Here is a 16,165-nt window from a genome sequence, read left to right on the forward strand (position 1 = left end):
AATGGGTTACTTGGATTTGCTGTAGCTCCAGGGCCCAACATTTTCTTAATCCGGCCCTGACTTCACCTATAGCTGGTGTGTGGTGAGTGCACTGGTGCTGTTGTCCTGTGATTTAAAGCTATTCGGATGTATGGCCATAAAAGATAAATGCCTTATATACTGTAAATACAACATTACATTACATTATTGGTGAAAGTGATAATGTTGAAAGTTTTCTTAAAAGAAATAATGCAAATTAGCCAAATTAAATGAACCATAATGTTTTCATGCATTCTAAACTTGTACCTTGCTCCATAACAAATCCTGTTCATGTACCTGTATTCAGAACAGTATAAAAGAAGTGTAAAACACAGAAATTGGTGGTTTTCCCTTTACAGTCTACATTAATTATAGCTGTCAAGCCTAAACTAATTTATTTAAAGCAAAACTGGAACAGAGAAATGCACAATACAAATGCAAATCTCATTCAGTGTGAATCCAAATATGCATATTTTGTTTACTTAAAGGTGCAATAAATGAATGTTCCCAAATGATATGATACTTAAAAACACCAAATCAAACACTGCTGATTGACTATGTTTTGGGACTTGGTCCGAAACTGTGGTCCATAACATTTAATATTGCTTAATGCATTTTTAATAGTTGTTAATATACTTAAAATGTAAGTACAAAAATGCTTACAGGATGTTTCAGATAATAATAAAAAATGCAAACTATAAACTAAAATATAGTTCCGTCAAAATAAGCAGGTTTAATGTCATAATTCAGCTGTTTGTGATTAAAGCATTCAGTGTAATATTTCCAGAAGGATAGTTGGAGAACTGACACATCACGTCAAATAAGCTCACATTTTATCTGACATTAAAATTGCAATCACGCAGACATCAAAATACATTAAACAAGATAGAAAATAGGAAAATAATGCCTTTCTCTGCTGGAATGAGCCACAGCAATCAGAGTTTTCTCTGTGAGGGTCTCAGCTTCCAGAAAAACAAAATTCTTTCAGCCATCAGTCTCGCCCAGCAGGATGGAGCGATTACCCTCTGACTAGAAGGATCTAATGCAGCAAAATGAAAAGAAAAAATAAACATGGCTCATTTACAGTGTCTCTTGATGGAATGTAATGCCATGGTGGAGTCAAAGTACATCTTCGATGCATCATTACTCCTTTGATAACCTATTTGCATTTTCTGCCTGCACTTGAAAAACTTTTATTTTTTCCTTTGGCTATTGATGGATTTTGTGGTGTAGTTACCTCTAGTGACCTTCAGGACATGCCGTTTTGTTTGAAATTTTAAAACGTTGATAGCATCTTTAAAAGTGATCAAAAAAAGCTTGTAAACAATATGTAACATAACCCAGGAAACCTATTCAGTGAATGTAGACTTATAGCTTAATCCATCAAAACACTAGAGACTTTTAATTTATATACACACTATGGGCGCAATAAGACGCAAGACGTGTTTGGCATAATTTGTTGCTATTTTCAGACCAGCGCAACCCTAATTTTCATGTTTTGTGCCACATTGATTAACTAGCAAATCTATTTGTGCCACTTTGTGGACTCATGGGTGTTCCGGTCTAAAAAGGAGGTCTGCTAAAGCACATTGTTGGCCCGTTGCTATTTTGAGGAACTCAAATAGACTGACATTGACCAAGTAAAACCTGGTCTAAAGTCCAGTGCAGAGCGCGTCAGTTATGCGCCTATGCTGGTCCAAAACACTTGCACACTGCTTAATAGACACAGAATGTACAGCATTACACAAATGTCTTTAGATATGAAAGAACATTAAAGCACTAAAATATTATTTTCTACACAAATATAAATACCACTGCCTCTATGCCTTCATGTCAGATAGCTTTTTTCAGTTTATTAATTTGCACTTGTATAATATTGTTGTTATTATTAGTAGTAGTATTATTTATTATATGCATATTTATATTTGTTTTAATAAAAACAAGTTTAGATTTGTCCACCTGTCGGGTTTTGCAGACATATGCATAACCATATAGGGCATAAGAATATGACATGTATTCGGATGCAACGTTTTTTGACCATGCTTTGTTATTATAGTTCATTTATTCATTTGCTGGAAATTAGAACTGAATTTAGAAATAGTTTTGAAACAAACTGTTTCTAAATTCAACAAACAAAATTAAATATGTAGGCTGATGGATGTCTTGTGAAGTGCGTCCAAACCCTTTTTCTATACTCACTAAAGCAAAAAAGTAAAGTAGTGAATAAAGAGGCCGAATGGAGAAGGCTCGTTCTTTATCCTGGTGCTGCAGATGCTCAGTTTAACCATTTTGTCGCTAGTGGATTGTTCAGTTTTTCCTCTTACAAAGTCCGCCATGTAAATAGCAAATGAACTATAGCACTATGAGACTATGATTGGTTTAATGCATTTTTCTCATTAAGAGAATAAGCACCTGTTAGACCAGAGTTAGACTAGGTTGTAAAAATAGAGCCCTGCATTGCATAATCATATTTTATTTTTAGAATGATTGTTTTGAGTGGTTTTCTTGTTTTATTAATTAGATATAGCTCAATATTAAAAACTAAAATGTAATCAATTAAATAAATAAACTAATATCTATCTAAAAGCTATCACTAATTATTTTTCAATCCCTCAAACTTAACTGTTCAGCTTGGCAATTTAATATTATTATAATAATCTTTTTTAATGCTTCATTTTTTAATTTATGCAGTCGTTTCTCTTGGTTTATTTTTTATATTTTTACATATCTGTCTTTATATTTTACTTCTACTGATTTTATGTACAGCAAATTGGTCAGTCTTGTGTCTGTTTTTAAATGTGCTTTATAAATAAATGCACTTGAAATACTGTCCGGTCAGTAAAGTTTGTCAACTAGTTGTTTAATCATTCTGATATTTAACATATAATTTATTAAAATAATTTATTATTTTATTTATTATTATTTGTAGAGGGCGAAGCAGTGGCGCAGTAGGTACTGCTGTGTTCTCATAGCAAGAAGGTCGGTGGGTTGCTGGTTCGATCCTCGGCTCAGTTGGCGTTTCTGTGTGGAGTTTGCATGATCTCTCTGCCTTCGCGTGGGTTTCCTCCGGGTGCTCCGGTTTCCCCCACAGTCCAAAGACATGCGGTACAGGTGAATTGGGTAGGCTAAATTGTCCGAAGTGTGTGTATGTGAATGTGTGTGTGGATGTTTCCCTGAGATGGGTTGCGGCTGGAAGGGCATCCGCTGCGTAAACACTTGCTGGATAAGTTGGCGGTTCATTCCGCTATGGCGACGCTGGATTAATAATAAAGGGACTAAGCTGACAAGAAAATGAATGAATGAATTTATCATAGCCCTACTAATAATATTTCATTAATCACTAATAGTTTGTTTTTTATTCCAAATTTTTGATCCAACATTATTGATTTAAAAACGATATATTCTTTGAGCATCAGGGTCATCTAGTCAGGGGCACTGCAAGGGGCGGAAAAGTTAGGAAAGTTTGACGATTTCAAGGGCCCATGCTGTTTTAGGGCCCCCACAAATACTATTAGGGGCACACCAAAATCTGCCCCCTCTCCCCTTCACTTTCAAATGTTTTCATAGGGCCAGTACCGCCCAGCGGTGCCTCTGCATATAGTATATCAGCACTGCTGTGACTGTGAGCAGTATAATACTGCATTCATAAAGCAGTTGGCACTTAATAAATATAAAGCTGGAAAACAAAGCATTATACCCTCAGTCAAACCTATTTGCTCTTTAACAAATATCACATGATTGAGACCAAAAATTAAGATTAGATGTACCCAAAACATGTTATATTAAATGTTTGAACTCTATAGAGATGTACAACACAGCAGTAGATTCCAGAACAAGTGTCTGCCCCTGACATGCTGGAGCTCAGATCTCTGAAATCAATGAAACACATTGTCAAATAGATGCTGTCCTTAAATGAACCACATGTTTGAAGTCTAAGCAAATACATTCTCACCTGAAAACAAAACTAAAAATTCTAAAAATGCATCATATGAAGGAGTAGTTTAGTCCTCGGTCACTCTAGTGAGTAATTGTGGAGTGATTGTGAGTAAAAAAGCTTCAATTGAGCAGGTCGGTGCAGACACCTTACAGAATGATTGATCATTTTAGGGCGTTTTAATTAAAATCGTGTTACTAACAACTTCCCAACGTGCCTAGTCACCTCTGCTTGAATGCGACCAAAATAGCGACCCTGTTCCATCACTTTCATGTATTTTCAGCCAGATATTTAACCCACGTGTCCCATTGTGGCTGACTAACCTTTATGGGTTCCGTGAAGTCAAGAAGCTTGTTGTCTGCCAACAGTGAGTAGGTGGGTGTCACTCATCGGAGGTCTGATTAAACATCTTAACCTTGATGTTCAAACAGAAAGCCGAGAGCAGAGCGATGGCGTGACTTTGTGTCGAAGAGAAAGTGAGAGGAATTAATTTATACGCGAAGATGGCCTTGAGATGTTAGCTTGCAACAAATGGGCCAAAGCAGTCAGGGAAGCTCTCTCGATCTGTCTTTCTCACTCTGTTCCTTTCTTTCAATCTGATTTCTCTTCCAACTCTAAACAAAGGGGGATTAAACACTGAATCTATTAACGGTGGGTTTGATTCTCGCAGTTTTTGCAGAAAGTGCCATCAAAATGTGTCAATAGATATGTTTACACACATGAAAATTATAAAAAAAAGACTTCGAAAGACTTACATCAACAAAAATGTGTGAATATTTTGTTCTCACAAAAGCCAAACTTTACTATTAAGACTGTCTAGCTATTTTTTCTGCTAGCAGACAATTTTATCAATACATTTTATATACACTTACTGGCCACTTTATTAGGTACACCTGTCCAACTGCTTGTTAATGCAAATTTCTAATCAGCCAATCACATGGCAGAAACGCAATGCATTAAGGCATGTAGACATGGTCAAGACAATCTGCTGCCGTTCAAACCGGGCATCAGAATGGGGAAGAAAGATAATTTAAGTAACTTTAATTGTGGCATAGTTGTTGGTGCAAGACGGGCCTGTCTGAGTTTTTCAGAAACTGTTGATCTACTGGGAATTTCACGCACAACCGAAAAATGGTCAGAAAAAGAGAAAATATCCAGCGGGCGTCAGTTCTGTGGGCACAAATGCCTTGTTGATGAAAGATGTTGAAGAAGACCAAACCAGGTGCCGCTCCTGTCAACAAAGAACAGGAAACTGGAAATTTTTGCTGGCCATGTCCATCCCTTTATGACCTCAGTGCCATCTTCTGATGGCTACTTTAAGCAGGATAACCCGCCATGTCATAGAGCGAGAATCATCTCAGACCAGTTTCTTGAACATGACAATGAGTTCCCTGTACTCAAATGGCCTCCACAGTCACCAGAACTCAATCCAATAGAGCACCTTTGGGATGTGGTGGAACGAAAGATTCTCATCATGGATGTGCAGCTGACAAATCTGCAGCAACTGTGTGATGCTAGCATGTCAATATGGACCAAGATCTCAGGGGAATATTTCCAGTACCCTGTTGAATCTGTGACACAAAGGATTAAGCCATTTCTAAAGGCAAAAGGGGGTCCAACCCGGTACTAGTAAGGTGTACCTAATAAAGTGTATGAGTCAAGCATATATAGACATACACACATGTTTATATATATATATATATATATATATATATATATATATATATATATATATATATATATATATATATATATATATATATTTAATATAGACAATTGCTGGATGAAACTTTTACTATATATATTCTTCATAGCACAGTTCGGCTGACAAGAAGACTTTCAGGGTATACAAAGCTTTTGATTCTGTGTCTAATATGATTTGTACAGTGTTTTTTTTAAATGAAAAGAAAGCTTTCAGGCTCTTTGTGGAATAGCATGTATGCTGTTGTACATCAACTTACAAACTAAGCAATTATAAAATATTTCCAAGCTGAATGTTGTCGACACAAGGTTACATGCTGCCCTCCACAGAAAAAAAGGCATTTTTGTATTTTATAAATATGATTAGCTGTATATACACTGTATGCTTTCATTTCTTTTTTTGTCCTAGTGAGTATGTATATCGTCAGTTGTGCTGTCTATTTTGGCTGCTGGGGTCACTGACCCTGGAACTAATGTATCTGGAAGATTTGGACCTGTTACTACCTGTTCAGATGTGGGCAAAAATAAATACATAAGTCATTGTTAAAAGTTGTATACGCTATGCTTCAATGACAAGCGTATGACGAAACGAATGATGGAGACCATAATAGGATCAATGAAAAGGATTAATGAGAAACGACAGCATACAAATAAGAACATTGTAACATGATGTATATAAAAAAAGACAAACAGAACTACACTGAATATTAAAAGCAAATATTTTTGCAGAAATGACAAGACTTTTTCATTGCACACAGATCTATTGATTGCAGAATGGGATAGTTCACCCAAAATGAAAATTGTGTCATCATTTATTGACCCTCCATCTGTTTGAGTTTCTTTCTTCTTATGAATACAAATAAAGATAATTTGAAGAATGTTGGAAAGCAGCAGCCAATATCCTTGAAAGTATTTGATTTCCCTATGTATGTCAATGGCTGCTAGTTTCCAACATATCTTTTTGTGGATTGTACAGCATTGTTGGATTGACGGATCAGGAAACACCAAATCAATGAACTATGTTTATGACAAAGAAACTTGTGACCTTAGTTGGCTAACAACTTTAGCTACAAGATTTTAGAAGGACCAAAACAACATTTCAGACAACCTGATCTCACAGGTAAATGTAACTGTGTTATACATTTGCATGGCAAATTCATATGAGTTGAGTACAATTTTTTAAAAGGAGGCATGGCACCAGACCCCACCCCTAAACCCAACTGTCATTGGGGGATGAGCAAATCGTACAAATTCATACAAAATAAAAAAAAAAAAATGTATGTGGTTAATACACCAATTTGTCCATTAACGCAGGCCCATTGTTCCCGTTTTTGTTACCACATGATCTGTTAAAACAAAACCACAAGACATTTTTGATGCACATGCTGAAATTTAGTAGGTAAACGTGTTTCCATCATAGTTTATGCATTTTTTTAATAAGATATAAAGTTTATCTTACTCAGTTTAGCACATCATTTACTTAAATGCACATTTTCAAAATATATGCACATCTTGGCTTTACATTAAGCATTTTTACATGATATTCCAAAATGTGCATTAAAAATAGCTGGGTAGAAGCAAAGTCAATGTCTATATTTTGTGCATTTAAAATGTCAGTGCAGGTAACTGGTCAAACATATTAATATTTGCCAGTCATTGCTCTTCAACAATCTAGATCACAGAACAAAACAGTAATGACAAACACCATTATTTTAAACAAATTAGAGATAAGAATGAGCAATGCACATTTACAAATGTTTTTATTTGAATGTTGCCACACAAAATAGCATAATCATTTATTTATATAGGGGCGGCACGGTGGCTCAGTGGTTCAGACTGTCACCTCACAGCAAAAAGGCTGCTGGCTTGAGTCCCGGCAGGGCCAGTTGGCACTTCTGTGTGGAGTTTGGAAGTTTTCCTCGTGTTTGCATGGGTTTTCTTTGGGTACTCCAGTTTATCCCACAGTCCATAGACATGCCTTTGGTCAGGGTGTCAAACTCAATTCCTGGAGGGCCGAAGCCCTGCAAAGTTTAGTTCCAACCCTGCTCCAACACACTTACCTGTAGGTTTCAAACAAGCCTGAAGGACTCAATTAGTTTGATCAGGTGTGTTTAATTAGGGTTGGAACTAAACTGTGCAGAGCTGCAGCCCTTTTGGAACTGAGTTTGACACCTGTGCCCTTGGTGAATTGGATGAACTAAATTGGCCAGAGTGTATGAGTGTGTGTGTGTGTGTGTGAATGCGAGAGTGTATGGTTGTTTCCCAGTGCTGAATTGTGGCTGGAAGGGCATTCACTGCGTAAAACATCTGCTGGAATAGTTGGTGGTTCATTCTGCTGTTGTAACTTCTAAAAAACAGAGACTAAGCTGAAGAAAAATCTGTGAATATTTCTATATAGTTACTATATACTATTTTATTCAAGATACTGCACAGCACAAACATCTGTTGCAGTTCTGATTCTTTGTTGAATTCATTTTAAATTATGAACACTGTATTATTCAGGACTTGTTCACAATTATCCTCAATAAATTCCTGTATCTAAAAGAGATTTACCAAAACACAAGACAGAATAATAGCCTTCACAAGACTGAAATGAAAGGAAATGAAGTTTCCAAAAATTAAACCAATGAAAACATGCTGGGTCATGATTGAACAGGGTGATATTTAAAGAACTCTTGCTCTGAAAGCAGTGCAGATTAATAAACTAGGTTTTACACAGCGGGTCAGAGAATCATTGATTTGATTTGAATCAGTTTTGAGTGGCACATCCTGCCTGACCCTGAGTGCTAACAATGAACTCATTAAGATAACATACTTTTTAGCTAATCTGACAGAAGCCTGATGTGCTCTGCATGTAAAAGCGGCAAATGTGTACAATGACAAAAAATGCTATTCTTACTTAGACTTTATGGGCACTATCATACACCCAATGCAATCATGCGCAAGACACGTTTGGTGGGATTTGTTGCTATTTTCATACCAGTGCAACTGTAATTGTGCGCCATGTTCTTCAAATAGCATATACATTTGCACCATTTTGTGGAGTCTTTGTGGGAGGGCGGAGCTTTTTTCAGTTTATTCATTACAATTTGCATATGTAGAATGTTTTATTATTAGTAGCAGTATTATTTACTGTATGCATATTTATGTTTGTTTTAATAAAAACAAGTTTAGATTTGTCCACCTGTGGGGTTTAACAGACGTATGCATCACCAAATGGGGCATAAGAATAGTGTGTGTGTTTAGATTTAACTGACCACACTTTGTTATTATTGTTTATTTATTAGTTTTCTGGAAACTACAACTGAATTTAGAAATAGTTTTGAAACAATTCTTTGCGCTTAACAAAATTAAATGTATGCTAATGATTGTCTTCAGTGGAGTGTGTACAACACAATTTTCTCATCCACAAAATTAAAGGAGTAAAAGTAAAGAGAATGTAAAGAGGCGAATTTAGGAGGCTCGTTCTTTATTCTCGTGCTGCAGATGGTGTGTTTAACTGTTCTCTCGCTAGTGAAGTGTTCAGTTTTTATACTTGCAGTCTGTCTTAGCAAATGCACCATGGCGCGACGCAACTGATTCATAAAGGGAATGGGAGATGAAACTCTGATTGGTTTAATGCACGTTATTCTGAAAATACTCCCATAACTCATTGAGAGTAAGCACAACCCTTTCAGACAATGATCCAGGACTTGGATCGTATTTTTCCTTCCTTAAACAGCAGAAGTGAATTAGGACAGGCTTTTTGCGGCATGTGCTTTAGACTTTGTGCTTAGATCAGGGGCCACCAATCTCGTTCCTGGAGGTCTGGTGACTTGCAGGGTTTAACTCCTACTTGCCTCAACACACCTACAGTATACCTAGTAAAGCTGCGGGCATACTAAAGTTTGATAATGCGAAAAAAAGGTGCGGGATTAAATAAGATGATTAGACATTAAAGAGTAAGCGATTGCTCCATGTTTTAAATTTCTGTCCAGAGATGTCATGTTTTGATTCTCCATTGGTCTCACGCAGTCAAGAGATGCGAAAACTTGACGTTTGACTTTGCGTTTCCGGTCAAACGCATTTATGTGCGTATGAATGGAGGTCTATGGAGAGAAAAGTCCAGTGTGAGTGCAGCTTAAAACCCTTGGTTAGCTTGTTCAGGTGTGTTTGATTAGGATTGGAGCTATAAAATTAGCAGGACAGCGGACCTCCGAGAACAAGTTTGGTGATCCCTGGCTTAGATTGTTAAAATAGAGCTTCTTGTTCTAGTCCAAATATTATTTAAAAAATCATAAATCAAGAAGCAGTTTTTAAACAAGCAAAAATATGGTCTCTTTTGTTTTCAAAAATAATATGTCAAAATGAAGTGAGTTTATCTTTAAAACAAGCTAAATGCTCTTATTTCAAATCAAAAATAAGATTATTTGACGTACTCCATTGGCAGATTATTTTGCTTGTTTTAATGGGAAAATTCTATTTAACGTATTATTTCTGAAAACAAGACAATATTTTTTGCTTGTCTAGAAAATGCTTCTTGATTTAAGAAACAAGACAAAAACTTTATGTAAGAAGAGCAGTGTTTACAGTGCGTGCGAGTGTGTGGACACAAACATGTTTTTGTCTATAAGTAATATTCCTATAAAGGACAAAAATCTGAATTATTGTGGGGTTTATATGCTGTCGTTTAGTTCTGGCATGATGGTTGGATTGTCATTTATTTTTAGCTTCTTCCAGAACACTTTCTACATTTGCCGTCCTCACTGGAATAACCTAATGTTAACCGCTTTGCTCAAGGGCACGACTGTGTTCTAGTACTTAAACTGCCTGTTCCAGAGTTTGAAGCTGCGATCTTACAATGACTAGCCCAGAGCAGTTCCTACTAGGCCACCAGTGGTTTTAGAGGACTTTTGTGTGTCAGGACATTCCCCATGAACATCATAAACAGCTTTACATCATAACTATACATCATCGCAGAATCTGTTTTTATAAATCTTACAGCAATTCTTAACTTTTTAGATTTAGCGGTAATTTTGTATGAATTTGCATGATCTCATACTAGTATGATTTGCTCATCTACTAATGTTGATTTTAAGGGTGGGGTTTGAGAGCACGCCTTCTTTTAAAAAATGCTTTTTTGTATGGATTAAATTGTATGAATAGGAATACATTGTCCATTTTTTAAGACAATAGTTGGCTTGTGAGATCAGCCTGTTTTTGTTGGTTTAGTCATTTTTATGTTGCTTTTGAGAAAACATTGCTCATAAAGTGTCATAAAGTCTTTTTTATGGTACTAGAGAGCATTTGATGGTCATGATTTTATGAGAAACTGAATTATGAGGTGTGTGAATAAAACCGTTGATCCATTTAGGCAGAAGTGACAAACATTACGTGTTTATATCTGTTTTTTTTTTTTTCTAAACACCAATTTTGTCACTGTTTTAGGGCAAATTAGCTTATAGATATCCTAAAAATAACAATACTGATACCAACATCTAAAATACTTTGTTTTAATCATTTGTTTAAGGAAACTAAATCAAAAACCAAGACCATTTCTGCCAAAAAATGTAACTGCTTTTTTTCTGCTTTATTCTCTCAACTCTGAGATATATTTAAAAAAAAACTCTGAATTTCAAGATGTAAACTCACATTTATGAGTATACATTTCATAATTTGACTTTTGTCTCAGAATTCGGTGCTTAGCTGTAGTTCTCATTCATTCTTTTTTTTTTCTGCTTAGTCCATTTATAAATCAGGGATTGCCACAGCGAATGAACCACCAACTTATCCAGCATATGTTTTAAGCAGCGGATGCCCTTCCAGCTACAACCCATCACTGGGAAACACCCATAAATTCTCATTCACACACATACACTATGGCCAATTTAGCATGTCTAACTACACCTACCTTGTGAAGGAATTCGGAGCACCCGGTGGAAACCCAGGTGAACATGGGGAGAACATGCAAACTCCCAGTCGAGGCTCGAACCAGCGACCATTTTGCTGTGAGGTGATCGTGCTACCCACTGCGCCACACTGATGCCCAAAATGTAGCTCTTACTTTTGTTATTTAATTATATTATATTTAATTATAATCTTTATGTATTTGTGCATTTATTTGTTTGTTGGTTTGTTTTTATATATATTTTTTTTGTTTTATGATTGTGTCTTAAAATTCTTTTCACTATTTTATTTATTCACTAATAAATTGTGAATTTACCCAGCAGGCACACAACATTATAACACGTCATTATTAGGTTAGATTTAGGTTGTGATGTCAAATAAATAAATTCAATCTATGTTATTTTGATGTCCAATAACAGTTGATATTTGATGTTGGCTCGACGTTAGATCTTGGTCACTTAAGTTAACGTCATATTGATGTAAAATACTGAAATTTATATGTCAGGTATGGCAACCACAATCCATATTAGACGTCATAGTAGCAACACCCACACAACGTCAAGCAGTAACATCATTAAACGTTGATATTTGGTTGTTTTTAGGTTGTATTGGAAAGTGGTCAAAATGCTAATGCTATCTGTGTGAAGTTGCACACTGAAGTTGGGTTAAGTTGGGTTCCGACGTCAACCCGATTTGCATTTCCATCCAAAATACAACGTCCCACAATGTTGGGGTACGTCAATCTGATGTCATGTTGACGTTCTGTGCCTGTTGGGTATAACTTCAAGGGAAGAAAATCAGAATTGCTAGTTGTAAATTAAGAGCGGCAAATTAAGAAATGTGAGATTGAAAAGTCACAATTGACCCTTTTGAAATTAATACATTCATTCAGCCTCAATACTCAATAATTGTTCGAAAATTACAACAAAGGCTTAAAATGCTTCAAAACAATTACATTTTGGAAAAACTAACATTAAAAAAATCGTATCGACCCCAAAACATTGGAAGTGTTGTGGCATTCATACAGAATAGTGCAATTGTACAGTAATACGATTTTGAAAACTATTATTCCTTTTTTTTGTGTTTCGCTCATTAGCTTTGTGTGCCTGAACACTTTTCATGTATTTCAGCAAGCATAAACCTCTTTCTGCTCTGCATGCTGGTTCAGTTTAATTGATTTCGTGTGCATGTAGTGATTGCGAGCCCGTCTGTTCATGCATAAAATTGAGTTTAATACTTGAGAATTGTAACATGAAGGTGCATCTTTGTTAAAGTGATGCTGAAGCTGAAGGTTTAGCCAGCAGGTCTCTGTAGTGTGTGTGTGTGTGTGTGTGTGTGTGGAGACTGTGTGGACTGACCCACACTAATACAGGGAAGCAGACTGTGTGCCCTGAAGTCCTGACCTGATTTGATTTTTACCGTTTTCTTTTGTACCTTCATATTTAAAATTTTAGTTGATATTTGAGGACACAAGCACTTGACCTAGCCTGATATTTTATTCATGCTGGAAAAATGGTTCAGGGCAAGACTGTAGCCATGTGTTTTACAATGTGGTATAAAGTAGACCCAGGCTCATTCATATTTCGTAACACTGTGTACATTTCTGGAGTATGTCCGGAAAAACGTCCCAGGGGCTACATTTTTTAGCAGTTTTTGTTTTCGCGAATCCCTAGATGCTGCTGTGTATGCTTTTTCAGATCTCAAATTTCTCCTGCCGTTGCCATTCGTGCCTGCTGTTCTCATGTAAATCCACCAGAGGCCGCTGTTGACTCACTGCTTTACTGACTGACCAATCGACAGATCTCCCCACCCACCCTTTCCTAAGCCCAACCAATAGTTATTTAAAAAGCACTGATTGACCTGCTCACCCCCTTCCCTAAACCTAACCAAAGTTCTAAAAAGAAATCCAGTAAAAGAAAAGCCCTTGCCTGATTTTTACCACATTTTCAGATTTTACCACATTTTCACCCTGTTATTTACTTTTTTATTGTTAAGATTCTGTTTTTGTCTTACCCACTTTCTGGAACCGTTCTTTGCCAGACTCGAATCCCGTTGTCGTGGTCAACTTCGCTCTGCATCTCTAGTTCACCTACGTACATGCCAAGCTAACTGGAAAAACTGGTAACAGCAGGTAAGTCGTCCGAGGTAAGCGGTCAGCTGGTAAGTGCAATAAGAAATGACGTCAAACCACCCCATATCTTTCGTTTTAAAGACATAATGCAGCCATAAGTACTTGGCGTTCTGGCTACATAATTTCTCCAGAAGCATAGGGCTACGCTTTCAGAATGAGCTTATGTTGAATGCATTTGCTATTTAAACTGCCTGACATAAAATGTGAAAATACAACATAGGCTTATAGGCAAATTATGTAGCCAGAGCTACGTATAGTTGCATTTCGTTTTAAAACGAACGAGGTGGTGTGACGTTGTTCTTTTTCTCATAGCTCCTGGGAAGTATTTTGCTCTCCAGAAATGTAAATAAGGCTACGTAATCAGAATGAGCTTGGGTTGTGAAAATGTTACCTGAGCCAGTCTGAAAATAGCAAAAAAAAATAATAATAACTTGCGTTGCACCTGTCACCTGTTAGGGTTAAAAGTTTGTTCACAATCGTTGAGCTCAGCTATGATCTGTATTATCAGAGATATTGGCCTTAGCAATCACAACTAACGCAATCTTACAGGAACTGGAACAACAAACTGAAACAAGCATCAGCGTTAATTGACAAATGATGAAACTGTCGAATTTAGCTGGTGTTAAATAGAGAGATACAGAGGTGAGAGATTGAGGCCGAGCAGAGAACAACATTTAATCCTTCATCTCCCGGAGCTACAGGTTGGTTTCTGTGATGGACGGAGCGAGGGAACCCAAGACAAATGGAAAAAGAGGGAGAGAGATTGTAAGAAGCGTCTCCCAGAAGAGCCTGGAGGGGCTTCTACCATCCCAGAATCCAATTTCCAATAAAGTGAAGCTTTATGGGAAAACGGTACAGCACGGCAGAGAGCAGATATTACAAAAAAATAATGAAACTTTATCAGTCGCCGTTAAGACCTAAGCCAAGAGGAGAGGGAGTTGAGATGTGTGCGCTTGTTTTGCGCCGTCCTTCTATTTCATTCCTTCCTCTCAAGGTGACATGTGGTTTTGATAATATTCTGGGTTTGGCGAGTACATTATGGAGAGATCACGCGAATAATTAATATGTCAAGAAGTTCTGTATGTCGCTTTATCTGTCTCTGTCCTTCGCTCTCTCTTTCTCTCTCTCTCTCTGTATCTTTTAGGGATTCTGGAAGGAGCAGAAGCACGATAAAGGGGCTGAATAAGGAAAAGGCAACAGAGGCCAAATGGGAGCAGTTTATCGCCCTGCTAAAGGTTTGCTCTTCCAAAACGTCTTTTTCACACTGGAATGTGTGTGTTGCTCTATGCTGGGTTGTGTTCTTTTCCAAGCGCACCAGTGGGGTTAAGATAAGTGTGCAAAATTAGATGTTTTCTGGAAAACATGGTAAAGCAAAGGGCTAATTAAACCATCTGAAGGAAACAGATATTTCAGTGAGTACGTTTACGTGGACACCAATAATCCGTGGACGCCAACCATGTACACAGTGATTTTTGATTAATTTATTCTGATTAAGGTCATGATCGAACTAAACAGAAATCGGATAAAAACATGAAGAGAATTTCGATTTTAGTCACATTTTTGAAGTGCAGCACAGACATGTAAACACCTCAATCAAACTATTACCGTCATGTAGGATTTTGCCGCATTTCGCGACAATATAGTCTATACACACGGCTGTTTAACACTATTCTCTGAACCTACCAAGTCAGTGAAAGACCGGAGTGTTTGTCACGGAGGGCATGCGTTCAATGTTCCTGAATGAAAGTGAAAGTGCCAAACTGCGGTTAAAGTCGACAAATTAAAAGGAAAACACCCAAAATTATATGCAATTCCAACACAATCTTACAACCTTTTTGATATAGTGGCTAATTTGTATGGATTTATACAATCTAATTTGTAAAATTTAGTACGATTTGTTCATCACCCAATGACGGCTGGGTTTAGGGGCGGGGTTGGGTGCCACGCCTCCTTTTTTTTTTTAAATGGTAGGAATTAGCCACTAAACTGGCAAAAATGTATAATATTTATGCTTCTTGTGAGCTCAAGCTAGAAACTCCAGAGGAAAGGTTGACAGCGTGGTGATACAATGACGTTAATCGAATGTACTCTACTATGTAAAACAGGATCATAAAAGTAAGATTCAGAAAGCAACTCATGTAAACACCTTAATCATATTATTGTCGTACTCAAATTAAGGCAAATATTTTGATTACTGATCTCCATGTAAACGGAGTCAATGTCTGTCTACTCGTCAAGTCAATTCAAGCTTAATTGTCATTTTACTGCATGTGTGGACATACAGTGGAACGAATTGTCATACCTTGCTGGACCATGGTGCTACATAAATAAACATAATCATATGAACACATCACTGGACGTAAGAGCTATTTTAAACCTATACATAACTGAAATACCGGAGCGGTAATCTAAATGACCTGACTACTAGATATATATAAATACTTGCACGTTGCACGGTTATTTGCCTCCACTGTTATACAATGATTTGTCTATTT

This window comes from Danio rerio, chromosome 5 (genome assembly GCF_052040795.2).
Source record: "Danio rerio strain M-AB ecotype USA chromosome 5, GRCz13ab, whole genome shotgun sequence".
Classification (NCBI taxonomy): Eukaryota; Metazoa; Chordata; class Actinopteri; order Cypriniformes; family Danionidae; genus Danio; species Danio rerio.